This window comes from Epinephelus fuscoguttatus, linkage group LG16 (genome assembly GCF_011397635.1).
Source record: "Epinephelus fuscoguttatus linkage group LG16, E.fuscoguttatus.final_Chr_v1".
NCBI classification, from domain to species: domain Eukaryota; kingdom Metazoa; phylum Chordata; class Actinopteri; order Perciformes; family Serranidae; genus Epinephelus; species Epinephelus fuscoguttatus.
This window is the reverse complement of record NC_064767.1, coordinates 4,241,817-4,257,906: the sequence shown is the minus strand read 5'-3', so window position 1 is coordinate 4,257,906 and position 16,090 is coordinate 4,241,817.

Here is a 16,090-nt window from a genome sequence, read left to right as displayed (position 1 = left end):
TATCTATCTATCTATCTAATCTTGTGTCTCTATCTGCCCCTCCCCACCCCCTCCCACACACAGCACCTATTGAAAACGCACGGACTGTAGATTTATGACTTTTGGCTGAGTGACTTTTACCCCCTCACAGATGGCCGGAGCTGAAAAATTAATCTGGCCCATATTGAGGGGCTGCGGGGCCATATTTGGCCTTGTGGCGAGTCAAAGGACGGACAACAAAACATGGCCGGTCAGAAAGGCCTCCAATAAAAGAATGAGATAAAAGGTTCCCAGACAGTGACTAGTAGTTGGCTTTGTTCGGGCCGGGGTCAGCCCGAGGTGTCCCGCTCACCACCGCCACCAACTCGGCTTTTTAAAGACATTCCCGGGCTTAAAAAATGACACCGAAACGAGAGAGAAACGCGACAGGGCTGAAAAATGAAAGCGAATTACGCAAATCCAAAGAGATAAATATGTTAAATTTGAGCCCTCACATGGAGGAAAAGTCGTAATGAGGGAGCTTGTAGCTATTCCGTGCGCACCTTATGCGTAAATATTTTATCTTGCGCTAAAACGCAGTCCAAAATGCTAAATCACAAATGCCATGTCCTAAAAAAAACCACCTTAGCAGTGAGGATCAGATCATAAATCCGTGTTATATCCTCCAGGATCTCATGAAGACTTCTCCTTTGGCTGCAGCTGCTGCTCTCTGAGGACGCTGAAGGTCTGATGCTCAGCCAAAAGCTCTTAATAAGCCCTGCGATGTCGTATTACTTCTGCCTAATATGCCCTGTAATAATGCTCTAATAAAGAGCGGAGGAAGGAAATGTTTTTGCCTGGCTGAGGCATTAAAGGAGCTCATGCGGAGGGTGTAAATGGTTTGAGGGTTTTGGCATGGCTGACAGAGCACAAGTGAACTAAGGATTATATGGGCTTAATATATCTGATCTAATGAGTCATCTGTTCAGAGTGGCTCATAATGGATGACAGAAAATGACTGATAAGCTACTAGAACGGTGATAAAGTGACTAAATCTCACTTTTATGTCACTTTGAATATTTTCTTGTGTTTTATAGGCAGTGGTGGACTAATGCCATCCAACAGGCAGAGCATTTAAACGTGAAAACAAGTCTGGGCAGTGAAGGAGTCCCTTGCCTCAGCAGCTTCCTGAGATGCACTGAGCAAAGCCCCTACACCATGATTTGGTGTAACTGCTTGTGTTAGAATTTCACAGGAGGATTTTCAGCCACTTATTTTTAAGCTTCAATTTCAGACATTTGGCAAGATAAAGCAACATATCTGTAGACAACAAAATGGGAAATGGATGCATGTGTGCCAACAAATTTAAATCATATATTGTAGTAAAGAAAACAAACTGAAAGGTGGATTTTATGCATGTTAGTCAGGGTGTCAGCATACATGTTAATATAGTGTTAAGTTTTGTGTAAGCAAATCGCTTCAAAATACTCAGAAATACTCCACACAGCCTTTCTTTATGGATAGTGGGCTGCAGATGTTCACATCATTGAGGCAGCAAGTCTTGTTGCCTTTACTTTTTCCTGTGTTTAAAGGAATACTTCACCCTCCAAGTGATCATTTGCGTGTCAGTTTCTTAACCTGTGTTACGTTGAATTCAGGAAGGAAACTGTTTTTCTTGCATGCCTCCATGGCGCATGAAAAATCCAGACACAGAAAGAATTCTTGATGAATTGCAGTCATAAGGGTCCACATTTAAAACACAAAACTATATCCATCTACAACCTGTGCAGTGTAACCCAAGTCTCATTTATCCAGTCGTATGCTCACTGTTTCCTAAACAGATGCATTTTCACTTACACTGCACTCACCTCATGCATGGACGAGGAGTGAATGCACTGTTTTTGCAGGAGTGTTTTTAACAATAAAGTTTCAGCCAAAATGCATGTGTTTGGGACACACTGATCCAGCCCCGTCAGCAGAAGAAAATGTTTGCACTGTATGTTCCTGCAAATGCATGTTTCAAACATATATCAGCATTTCTAAAGTGACCAAGTATACAAATTGACTATGTCATTGGGAGGTGGGTTAGATGCCCGCCAAGCTGCCACCATATGAGACCAACAAACAGCAAAACTGGTTGTGTTTTAACCAGCAGGGGCAGTGCCACAAAAAGCAGTAGCTTTTTACCAAGATATCGCTGCTGGGATTGTGCCTGTAAAACTGGATGTTTTAAGCCAAAACATGATCTTTTCCTAACCATAATCAAGCAGTTTGTTTTGGTTAGAGAACTATTTTACCATTGTAAAGATAGTCTGGGCTGTAAACTGGGCTGTTCATGCAGTAGAAAGACGCAACTACTTTTTAAATCGGTGCTACAGGACTAGAGAAAACAGAGAAAAAGGATATGGTTTGCTTTTGCTTAAGAGGTAGAGAACCAACAACTACCAGAAGGCAAAATGCACGTCAGACCAGTAAATGTTCCTGCTCCTGGGTGACATAATGCTAACTTGTCCGTTTGACACAATGGCGGCTGGCTGGTACCAAACAATCTTGTATTACAGTTAAACAGTAAGCTAAGCCATGTTTCTGAAAACATTTGAGATGAGAAAAAAGACAATGCGGTGACTCTTGTCTTGGTTTATATTTGATCAGCGCTGCTTAGTCTTAACAGTTGATTTCAGATTTTCTCAGCCTCTGAGAACTCTTGCAATTACAGCTAAACACGGCCCTAAATCTGTTTCTGAAAACATTTTAGGTGAGAGTTATTACTGTTTGATCTGAGTTTGAGAGGGAAAGAGGGGCAGGCCTGCCACTTGATCCATACTCTTTGTGTTCGCAGTGGAGGCATGGGTGGCCGGCACGGATATATTAAGAGACCTGGATACAGTATTAGAGGCGGGCCGTTCACTCCTTTGAAAGCTGCTCAGTGGAGCTTGAAGCCAAAAAAGCTCTATTTCCATGGTTTGAAATTACCTGGATCTTCTGCATTATGGCACCCAAAGAGCAAGCACACTAAACTTTCGGCAGCCAAGTGCAGATGGCTTTCACTGGCTGGACAGCTAACTTCGGGTTTAGCAGTTCACAAACTTGAATGGGGATGAAATGATTTAATCTTGCAGCTCTTCTTAGACTTTTGAAATGTCATCAAACTGAACAACTCAAATCTTGATAATGAAACGAAACATTTTGCGGGGGTTGTGAAGCTGAAAAAAATGTATCCACTGATTTACAGATGTCTCTTTCCCAATACAAGTCTATGGGAAGAAGTCTTTTGGGCCCCATGGCATGACATGACAGACCCAGACAGTGTAGTTCCACTTTTGGCCACTATGTAAAATTGGCGCACCTTCTGGGGGCCTATTGGTGGTCAATACAAAAAAAATGCAGAAGCAACATGCATGCATAACATGTCATCTGGTTGAGTTTCGCTGGGAGGGGAGCAGGTAGATCTAGGCACTGGTTGGATGCAGGGACGTTTACCATAGTTCATGAACTACCCACAGTGTTACAATACAAAGCCGGTTGAAAATCTGTGAGGTGTCCCTTTAATGAATGGTACATGGTACATTGCCAAAATCTTTATTGGCAATAAGGTTGACCGAACAGACAACTGGATAAATGAGACTTGGATCATACTGCACGAGTTGTGTGAGAGCTTGTAAATGGATGTTTTGAAACAGTTTAGCTGGTGTTAAACGCAGTCTGCCAGAATTTTCTCTTTTTGGATTCTTTGTCCAACATGAAGGCACGCAAGAAAAATCTTTCCTTCCCAAACTGATTAATTGATCTTCTAATGATCTTTTGGGGGAGAGGTATTGCTTTAAGCTTTTTGCTGCAGCTAAATAGCTTTCTTAATCAAGACTCAACTGAGCGGACTTAAACGCTGCCAGAGAATTGGTGTAATCACAGTGTAATGACATCTGTGTGTAACTCTGCTCATCCAAACCATCCTGGTGATCAGTTTGGATGCAAATAGCAAAGAATGACATGACAATCTAACTTCCCCTCGTTCACCCCATTGGTGCTGCTCGATGTGTAGACAGCCGTAGCCTCCAGGAAAGTGTGAGTTGTAGAAAGTGAAAGAGAGCAGGACCACAGAGCAAAAGCACTGTTAACAGTCGTTGGTTTTTCATTCCTCTCCCTCTGATTTTGATCGATGGTTAGTCATCACCCATAGACTCCCCTAGAACCCAATCTGTGACTGAGGCAGCTCCACACACATTCGGTTCTACAGGGTATATATAGGCGACGCTTAATGTCACGGCTCACCGCTGATGACTTCTTTTGGTTGCTGACAGAGATTTACACTCACACCTTCTCACAGAGATTTTTTCCTTTGATTGTATTTGCTTCGACTCACAACTCAACCCATCCCTTCATTTTTTATAGAGGTGTTTCCATTGCTCAACACATGATGTATCAGTGTCACTGTGTAATTGATTGAAACCATTAACGGTGCTTGTAGCATGTAGCTTTTTGACATCGATAACTCATTAAGGTACACCACATTAATTCTGATACATATGTGTAATTACTGCAAGCAAGCAAGACTGTTATCTCGAGGACTGGCAGCCTCAACAACATGGTGGATATCAGGTTGGGATATCTGTATGAAATCTGTCTTGTAGCAGCACAGTGAGAGAGAGATTTACAGAGGTAAATAGCCGGAAGGGGAGCTGCGTTTCCACCGGAGAGGGAGCTAAAAGTTTATCATAATGGCACATGGTGTACAAGTGAAACTCTAAAGAATACTTTTAAAAACTTGCATCAACAACACCAGTAGATACGTTTTCTTTCCACCCACAGTCTCATTTGTCGTAATTAAACCACATAGCAGTGTCAGAAATACTGAAATCATGATGTTTGAACCCTCTTCATCATCGTACATCATTCAGCTCTGCACTGCAAGAGCATTCCTAATCAGTATGTGTGACCATGGCTATTTTACAAAGATGTATATCATTATGCTGGATTGGAAAAAGTGTCATGAGTACATATAGAACTGTAAAAACAGTGGAAATGAATGATTTTCTTCCACAGAAGAGAAACCTGACTCATGCTATAAGCTCCTTTTACGCTGCCTCTTCAAGGCAGGAATATTGTGCAGTTGTTCCATCTTGCTTTTTTCTTAAAAGGTAGGCTGACAGTCGTGGGGAGCGGGGACAGAGTTGTCTCGCCTTTAAATCAGCAGCGGAGGTAGTAACAGTGCAGAACCAGCATCTGTGTAAAAGGGACAGAATGCAGGACAGGATCATGGGCAGGACAGCTGTGATGTTTTGACGACGTGTTATGAGCAGCCTTCCCCAGGAGATTTAAAAAGTAGCTGATAGCAGTTAGCAGCTAACTCAAAGAGGAAGAACAGTAGCTGAAAATGTCCACAAATTGGGAAAACAGTGAGGTCCAGGAGTCCCTTACCCTCCAGCAGAGGACGAGATTAGCCGCCATATAACAGGGACAGTGTTTTAAAAGCACTGCCAACATGTATGTTATATGTCACACTAGAGGCCGATGCTGTCATGTTAAATGCATAGACTTTAATAGTAACTAGATAACAGACTCCAAGATGATGCGATAGAATATGTCAATAGAATTCACGATGGAAAGATTCATAATTGGTCTTGTTGGCAGTTGTAGGTGTCCTGTCAACAGTTTTACAAACGTCTCTTTTATTATGGTGGTCTATGGGGAAATGATTTTTCAGCCGCAGGGGATTTTGTCACTGCAATACTGAGAGTGGCCTCTGGGAAAAATTTGCTGCAAGGCTAGCGGCTTTCCCAGAAGCCTGAAAATCCCACAGTGGAGCGCCATGATGCCGCTGTTGTTTGGTTCTGTGCAAAAATGCAAAAGCAGCATAAAGGAGGGACTTCGTAGTTGCCCTGTTGTGCAATGTCTGCGGAAAACAGGCTATAGTTTGTTACTGATGGCCTCACGTGGTTGAACAGCCCTCGTATATTTTGTTATTTTAAACATTTGATAATAACCAGGAACAATCGAGGCTCGATCAGTTGGTTCATCCACCTTTTCCACAGCTTCACCAGCTATCTACGGTTAATGACAGTTGGTCATCTGCCAAAGTTGCTGAACAAGCCACCAGCCTGTTTACAAGCTACCAGCCGCAGTGCAAACGTGACCAGCATGGAGATGTTGGCTGATAGCAGTTTGCAAACTTTGCCTGGACCTCAGATTGGTCTAAAAAATGGAGGCTGCAATGTTTGAACAAATGTGGCCCTGAGGGCGAGTCTTAAATTTCCCATTTAGATCCTGCTGAAACACACAGATGATGGTCCGCAGCCGCTATAGATGTTTATGATTCAACATCTGTCGTCTGCTGGCCAGTGGAAGCGCCGCAGGCTATATATCCAAGGTCTGAATTATAATCAGGCGGTGAGAGGCATTTCACAGATATAGCTGATATCATATTGTTGTTTTTGTCTCTTTGTTCACTGGTCTTGCGTCAGTATGTATTAGACAAAGGGTAAAATATATGTTATCATATACTGGTTTCTATCCCACCCCATTTATTTATGCTCATACTCTTTTTTTTTTTTTTTTTTTCATTTTTCCATTCCCACATCTCATGTCTTTATTCATACATGGTAATATATTATTAGGAATATATAGCTGACATTTCCTGGTGCAAATAGGAGCTGTTGTTCATGTGTATTAACTGTATGTTTGGAACAAGTTGCCACAGGGATTGTCTGTTCCCAGATCTTGCCTTAGGGCAATTTTCTGCATCCCAGCAGGAACTCATTTCTGCTGTTTATTCCCAGGGCTGTTTGAGTGAGGAGCTGCTGAAAACTCTGCTCTGAACCATTTGTTGTTAAAGCTAAAAAGCTTGGGTAGCACATAGTGAGAGAAACAGCAAGCAAGATTGGTTTGAACACAAAACATGAAGAGTTTTGCAGCTGAGCTAAACATTGATTTTTAACATTTTGAATGGATTCAGTTGAGTAATGAAGGTGCAGTTTCAGGAGTTTGGAGCTCCTGTCCTGCAGATGAAAAAGTACAAAATGCTCAAATATCTATTCAGCTCAGGACTATTAATCCACGCCTGCACTAAAAAGGACTTTGACCTAAAACTTTTCATTTTTCACACTGATTCCAGCCCAAACTCTGCAGCTGAATGGGGGGGTTGAATGCAGGAATCATTAGCTCGCACCTTCTGAATGGAGCTCCACAGCTCTGAACTTTGGCGGACTCCTTTTTAGAGGCAACAACAACAACAGGGAGATGTTTCGCTTTTTGAAAGAGCATTCTTCTGTGAGAATGTAGCCTAGCTGCCGTCAGGTCGCGCGAGGGTCAATCAGAATCGTTGACCGCTGGTTCACCGTTTCATTAGTCCTCGCGCTGGACAGGGCCACGCAGGGGCTCGAGCTGGGGACCATCCAGAGTTCACGCGGCCTGCGGGAGTCGCGAGCCCATTGTTTCACAGCTCTCTGTGGATGGATTATTGTTGTGAAAAGGCGAATGCTGGTTTGAAATTAAAGGGTTAAAGTGCGAGAAAATGGCCATTTTTTATCAAATATAATCCACTGATTTAATCTAAATAAATAGATTGTTTCCCTTCACTAATTATTCCTGCCGTTTAATCACCCCTCATATATCACTTTTCAATTATTGGCAAGGTATTGATCACCATTTGTGCACCATGAGTTCCTCTATTGTTGAACATGCTGTCCTGATTTTTACATTGCAGATTATATTTTAATCTCTCCCGCAGTCCTCTGAGCTCATTTAACAGCTGCTTTTCTTATATCAGCCTTTTTAGACAAACTCTGCCTCTCTGTCATATAAAGCCATTCACAAGTGGCTTTTCTTTCTCGGGGTCGTTTCACTTTTTCATCTTAGACAGGCTGACCGCCGGCTCACCCCTCCGCCCCCGGCCCGTTGCCGGGTCAAAGCCGAGCTGAGAGCTGCTCTAACCCGGTTTAGACATTAACTGCGACCTCCAGCCCTGCATGGGAACACATGCACCGTCTCAGGCTGACCAGTGCGAGCGAAAAGGAGCCTCGAAATATGACTGTAAATGAAGAATAAAATATAAGATTGCAGAATTTTATATATATATTTATGCCAGCAGCTGCAGAAAGCAACATGTGGAAATTATTGGTTTATTGATGAGCAAATTGGGATAAGCCTCAGATCAATTTAATGGCCCAGAAGGTAAAAAAAGAAGTAGTCTAAATAACACGGCGAAGACGATAAATTAAAAAAAAAAAAAAATTAAAAAAATTAAATAATCGACTGAAGGAAATTGTAGGCTGTGGCTTATTTATGTATTTATTTATGTTTCCAAAATAGTGTAGACTGTAAACTTATTATTAAAATAGATTAGAACATCCTGCTTCAAACATCAGTATATTATAGTGAATAGGCCTAAGTCTGGGTTTAAAACCCTTTGCATCACAGAGGCTGTAAGTGTTGCTGAATATTATCTAAATACAAAATGTTTTCGACCATTATAATAAAATAAGAATTAACAAAATGCTTCCTCTGGCTGAAACCGCCAGTCTACAGAACATTTGTGCACAGTCCACTGCACCTGAAACAGTCCCTGCACCAAATGTGCTCTCCGACCCTGCACATGATTTGGTTAAAGGTAGTTTGAGAGATTCATGTCACTGATGTCGTGTATTTGTGTCTGTCACGCGCGCCCCCAGCTGTGACTGTAATCAGAATTTTCTCCTCCTGGTCATAAACTGCTGCTGTACAGTTTCTCCTCTCGCTCCTGTTTACAGCTGCAGAGGAGGGAGGAGAGGAGAGGAGGTTTGGTGTGAGCAGCACAGATAGTCGTAAAAATTTAGCATGTCGAGAAAGTGCCATAACTCCTGATAACTCAAACCGTGTTTACATATATACACTTAAAACATCCAGCGACACGAGCAAGACAGGAAATCACTGTGCAGAGTCAGTCTGACGACAGGTCGCTGCTGAAGGTGCTCAAGTGACGACTCCTGCAGAGAAACCTGAAATGTGTTTTCCGATAGAATATCATTAAAGCTTAATTTCAGTGGCTACTATCGCCAATTTAACTTTGATTAACTCTGAAACCTGGAACGACATCATTTCTGTTGTGCTGCTTTCAGACAAGTTTTTAATTTCGATTAAATATTTGCGATTTCTTTCAAAACAAAAAATAGGGGCAAAGGCGATGAGCAACTTGGTAGGACATGTCCCAACTATTGCAAAATATTAATAGATTCAGATAATTATTTTAAATAAATAATTAAATAAAAACCCAGGGGGAAAAAAGAAAAAGCTATGGCAAAAAAACTATATATTATTACATTTTAAAATTATGACACAGATTTTTCTTTCGGTTTTTTTCTCAAGGATTTTAAAAATATATTTAAACACTTTTTTTCCGGTAATTTCTGTCTTTGTTTTTAACTTTCTCTCCTTGTTTTTCTTTTTTAACTCATTTTCTTACTTTTAATTTTCTCTTTTTACTATTTTTTTGCACATTTTTGGGCCATTGCTCTTCCGACGTTTTTGAAAGAAATCCAGACAATTTGTTCGGGTTTCAAAAGGTTAACATAGGAATTATTATTAATATGTCGTCTCTGAACGGCAGATTATGATGTCAGAATCCTAAATCTGGTAATCCACAACATGTGGAAGAATTTAGGCGCTTCAGGATGGACTGTATGCTCACTTAGGAACACATATGCTGCGGAGATCGTGCACACACACACAAGCACATATCTGTCCTATCATGTTAAAGACAGTGATGGGAAGGTTACTTTGAAGTGTAACAGGTCAGAGATCACTAGTTAGACTGTTAAAACTGTATTTAAATGGCTTTATCACATGTAAATATTTTAATTACTTTTCTGACATATGTTTTTAACTGAACGAACACACAAGTGCCTGACTGATGCTATCAAATGTGTCCCAGCAGCTCTGCTGACCAGCGCTGTCTGGATATTTGTCAAGAGATTTAACCCCTGTGCAACCAATATTTTTATTAAGGAACTGTGATTTAATTATATATTTTTCTCTGTAACTTTAACTGATTACAGTTACATTTATTTGTAGTTTAATCACGTCAATACGTTACAATTAACTAGTTACTCCCCAACGCTGGTTTAAGACTTGCTATAAAATAAGCGATGTTAAACCACAGACCTCCGTTAACGTTAAAAATATAGAATAGATCTGAACATAGAGCCTGTGTGAGTCACTGCAACAGTCCTCCCTAATAAATAAATAAATAAATAAATAAATAGGGGAAATCTGGAAAGTCCTTGGAAATTTTGGATACAAAAAAAGGCCTGTAAAACGCGTTAAAATCAATGACTGACCTCAATAGTGGATATTTTTAGGACGTTAAATAGATATAGATAAATTTTATTGTCCACCTCAGTGGAAACTTGGCTTCCCTCAGACACATCAAAGGTACACACACACCACACGTAACACAATACACCATTAAAAACGTACAATTTTACAACCCAGTCTATGATACAATGTAGTCCAAATATAGGGCATTAAGTTATATAAATAATAAAAGAGAGCACATCTTATAAAACAGTTCCCAAATCCCTGACATGTTTAGTCTTCTGGTGAATAGTTGTTTCGGTGCAGCAGCAATTTCTGAAATTATAGTTTATATAAAACAACAAAGGTTTAAGGTTTAAAAAAGAAAATGAAATCAAAGCATTTAATGTGACCCAGTGTCACGTCTTACCCTGAACCCCGCCTTGAATTTCATCAAATCAAGGCCTTGAAAGTGTTTTTAATGTCCGTGAGACTGTGAGTGCGCTTTCAGCCCAAACTATGATTTAATTAGATCAAATGTCGGACTACAGGTGGATGTTTGGATCTTTGGACCCCCTCAGTCACCTACACAGGGGCCTTTGGGTGCTCCTCGGACCACAGCTTGAATTGGGGGAACACCCCCCACCCCCCCTCATCACCACCACCTCTGCCCCCCTGCTCCTTACAGTCATAACTTCATATCTGCGCCAAATATGAAAACAAGACACACTTACTTGTTCTGCGCTACTCTCGCGTTAAAACACGGCCGTGAGTTACAGTAAAATCCCGTTGGAGCGGATCGAAGCAGATTATCGGAGCCGTGTCCGCTGTTTCTGCTCTCTGCAACACAAAGAGCATTCTGTTGATTTCGGACAAATATCGGCTACCAATCCCATCTGGCCGCCTGTCGGCTATTTTCTCTGAGTTATATTTTGGGGCTTGTCAAACGGCCGGCAATAAAACACACTTTATTACCGTCACGTGCTCTGCTTTTTTTTTTTTTTCTTTTGCTGCTCCCACGCGGGTTCATAAATTATTAGGCCCTGCACCGAGAGCTGCTTTATTCGATAATGGCGCCAAAGGAAAAATACTTTAATCTTTGCGGTTTGATGCGATTGGAGATTAAAATATAACGCCTTTTGTGGTCAGCATAATTTACAGTGATTTGAGTAGCTGCAATGTGTTTTCCCTCTTTTTAAATTCTGTTTTGATTCTACTTTTGACTTTCTTTTTTTTTAAGAAATTATTTTTTTCTTTTTGTTTCTGGTGTTTGAGTGAAATAATTTGCCCTTTTTATACTAATCGGAGCTTTTTCGTTGCCATAATAATTAAAGGCTGCACATTTTCCTCCACAAATTAGTGTTGGACATTGTGAATGTTGTAAAAATCCGTGCGTAAATCTGATATTTCTTGTGCGTAAAATGCTGTCACCCTGCCGAGCCCCCCGTGTGGTTTCGCACTGCAGTTCTTTCCTCCACAACCAGCAGAGACTAAACGCTGTTTGCATTTTTCCGGATGTTTCTGGAATGCTGTTTGGAGCATTTGTTTCCTGCTTTGATTTCCGTAAATGGGGAGCAATAAAACCATAAAGTGGCTCTGTGAAAACACTCCGCGGGTCCCTATGTGTGTGTGTGTGTGTATGTATGTATGTGTGTGTGTGTGTGTGTGTGTGTGTGTGTGTGTGTGTGTGTGTGTGTCCTCAGCAGCTCTGCGGCTGCTCGAGTGTCAAAACAATTCATTAAACCACAAGTTGCATAAAAACTGCTTTTAAAAACAGACTTACATGACGATAAGTTAATTATAACAGGCACAATAATAATAATAATAAAAACGTTTGGAATTGAACTTTATCAAGGCGCATTCATTCAGCCGTATGTCTGCAGGATAAAATATCTGAACAAGGCACATTTCCCATGTTTGATCATGTGCAGCAAAACATGTAATTTGGGTTTTTGGTTTTGATTTATTAGTGTCGTTTTCAGAAATGCTGGAAACATCTCCAACATGCTCAGCAGCCACACAACAGATTAATAATGACGCACAGTCTGAGCTGGATGGCACCAGTGCACAAATGCGCAGTGTCCACGAAGTGCAAAATTATCGTTCTCTCTATCTTTCCTTTAATTCCTAAAGTGTCGCGGCTGTTTTTTTTAAAACCCACTTGGATCTGTGATTTATGGCGCCTCGGCTTGGCGTCCTGCCTAATAACGCCCTCTGAGCAGCTGGAGCATAAAATCCCGTCCAGACCAAACAGAAATGTCCGACACAGGAGAGCGGATCAAGTCGCGCTGATCGAGGTGCATTCAAGGTAACTGGGAGAAGAGGATTCTCATGACCTCCAAGCTGAATGAACAGGAGGGCGAGTGGGAAGATGGTGACGTTATACTGGAGTCTGAAGCCAGAATACCGATGCTGCTGGAGAATGCGTCATTCTTGAATCTGTAGCGCCCTCTAGTGTTTAAATGATACGCAACAGCACCATCTCCGGTGCGTGTGGAGCTGCTGCAGGATGCAGCGGCAGATCAACACCATTGTGGCTGCTTATTATGATGTTGATCATATGCGAGGAAGATGTGGCAGCATTTGAACGAGGAGCTTTCAGCAGCAAGTAGATTGGTAATATTGAAATTAATTTAGTGTGTGTGTTATTGCGCAGATAAGCGTCTATGATGCAAGTTTGAAAAACATTTTTATGTATAGTATTTAAATAAATAGCATTTCGAGCCCTTTCTAGAAGCATGCTGCACTATGAGTCACGCATTCCCTGACAGTCACCGCCCCCTGGTGGCTCATGATGACAATAGCACCCATAACATGGCATACAGATGTAAAATAGGATGAATGAACAGTCTGGCCACCACTTCAAATTCAAAACCACATAGATTATATCATGTGTGTTATACCTCACACAGTTTATGTGTAATTAAGTAAAAACAAAAAGCCATTTCTAAAAAATCAAAATCTGGACCCTTCTGTTCTCTCCAACTTCAGACCTATTTACAAGACTTTTTTTGTCCAAAGTTTTGGAAGAAGTAGTTTTTATTCAGTTGCAAACATTTTTTAAATGACTAAGGTATGTATAAAACCTTTCAGCCTTTAAGAGTTTTTAATGATCTTTTAGCTGTTGACTCAGGCAGCTCTGCTGTCCTGGTGCTGTTAGACCTGACCGTTTCCTTCTTTTTTCATGCCTGGAACATTGTGTGGGTATTAGAGGTACAGCCCTCAAATGGTTCCAGCTAAACGTCACCGATCGGAGCTTCTCTATTTGCCTCAGCGAAAACAGTGGCCCCACGTACTTTGGGGTTCCACAAGGCTCCATTTTGGGCCATTGCCTCATCTCACTGTATATGCAACACATTCTCACTCCGGCCTCATCGCAGTTCGACATTTTGGTTGTAGTCTTTAAATATTGAGATACAATGTGCAAGGTACCCTTAATGTAAGTGCATATTGCCCTTTATGAACTAAATAAACTAAACTAAACTAAACCCTGGGCGCATTGGTTGTTGATGTTCTGGGTTGCCGTGTCAACTTCAGCCCGTTACATGCATTGTCTGATTTCAAAATACACTTCTGTTTTAACAGGAAATGTACAGTTTGCATACAGTCTCTTTCAAAATAAATGCACTACTTCGATACTAAACTGCAAATTGATGGGGTTTTTTTTCCTTCACTTGGTTACATTAAGCTAACACATGCACATGGTTGGGTTTATAGGCAACAAAAGCACATCTTGTGGTTTGGGAAAAGAACAGGGTTTGGCTTTACAATCTCACAGGAAGCAAACCTCAGCCTCCCAGGCAAAAGTGAAAGTTGGATGAAAGTCGGTAGTTTTTAGACGCCATAACAAAATAATGGCAACCAGCTGCAGATCACGCCAATGCAAAAGGACAGCTTTTTCCTTAGTGTCTGATGCCCAAAGTCACTGACCAAGCGAGTCTCACTTAAGGGTGAGACTGAGTTGCAGTGAGCACTCCCAAACAGTGGTCCCACTTACTTGTGTGGTTCCTCAAAGCTCCATTTTGGGCCCTATCCTCTTCTCTCCATTTCACTGCTTTTGCAGATGATGTCCCGATCTATTTATTTATTAATTAACTTACTTCGGACTGGAAAAAGAAAACAGGACCATATAACACCAGTATTGGCCTCCCTCCACTGGTTTCCTGTCCATTTTAGGATTCATTTTAAAATTGTATCGCTGGTTTTAAAGGTTTTAAACGGTCTTTTAAACCTTATCGAGCAGAACTTCTGTATCTTCATACTGTATACTATATCATACTATAACAGATGCTCTTGGATTTTGCGTGGCTGCCCCTACACTCTGGAACATGCTTACCTTTAGAAATAAAAACTGCTCCGACGTTAGAAACTTTTAAGTTGCTACTGAAAACCTGCCTCTTCTTGTGGGCGTATGATTGATTGAGCCTGAAAGCTTAAATTTATTTCATCTTCTGTTGTGCTGCAGTTTGCTCATTATGTTTATTTACTTTCATGTCCCATTTGATGTTTGATTCTATACTTACCTGCTTTTATATTTTGTGACTGTTCAGCACTTTGGTCAGCTGCAGATGTTTTTAAAAGTCCTCTACAGATAAAGTTTGACTTGACTTAAAATATCAAGTGACAATAGAAGAAAACCGACATTGCCAGTTGGAATATTTCTTGATAAATAAATAGCTTTTGGTTTTTAGTTTGCTAATATCATTTCTTTTTGTTTGTTTAGTTTTTGTTACCTGTGTCAGATGGCGATGCTCAGCTGCTTTACTTCAGATAAACTGCTCAAACAGTATCAGTTCTGGAAACAATAAAAAGAAACAAAAGGAAATACGTTATTTGTAAAATGCAAAAGGATGAGCCTCTTAAAATGTGAAAGTCTGATGATATACGCCAAAGACAGGCCATGACAGAGAGGTCACTTTAATAAAATTAAAAGTAATACTCAGTATCATTTATCTACAGTAGCATAGAACTGCCAGGCCAGGAAAAAATATCATAGTTAGTTAGTTTTTTTTTTCTTTTTTTAACAAAAAAAAAAAACTTTTTGTGAAACATCTGGTTATAACGAGACACTTTTCATGTTACTACCTGATTTTTTAAATTTCTTTGTTTTTTGTGGTGTGGCATCAATATGCTTCCATAATTCTAAGCTTTGTTTAGTAAAACCATTGAATCAATCTCAATCAGGACAAACCTGCAGGTGAGTTTCATCTTTGTAAATGTGCAGCTGAATCTGAAGTCTTTGCACCATCCTGCAGGGACAGACAGATCACTTATTCGTTTATTAAATTATTTATTTATTTATTATAGTTCTCTCTCTTCAAGGTGAAGCTTTATGGTGAGTTTCTACCTCACCTGCACATGTGTTTTATTTCTGTCATTTTTTTCTGTCTGACCTCTCTTTTTAATTTAAAAAAAAAAAACGGTGCACATAAAACACAGACAACATAAGAGACAGACATGTTTTGTAAAACACTGACAGAGGACACAAACATGTTTCTAACCGTCTCTCTCTCAGGCTCTGTGTCTGTCTGTCCTTCTCCTGTCTCTCTGTCCATCTCAGGCTTTAATTTAATGTTTGTCTCATTCTCTGCATCACTGTCTTCCCTATCTCCTTTTGTCTCTTTGTTTCTCTCTCTCTCTGACACACACACACACACACACACACACACACACACACACACACTGCCTGCTGCATTGCAGTAGGTTGTAAATACTGAGTGCCAGCTGAGCTTGACTGAGCAGCACCAGTGAAATACTGTCTTTGTTTCCCTCTATCTCTCACACCCCGCCTGCTGCCCTCATGAGGAGGAAAAAAAAGATGTAAAATTCAAAAAGAGGGAGAAAATACTGTCTCTTTGTGTCTCTGACA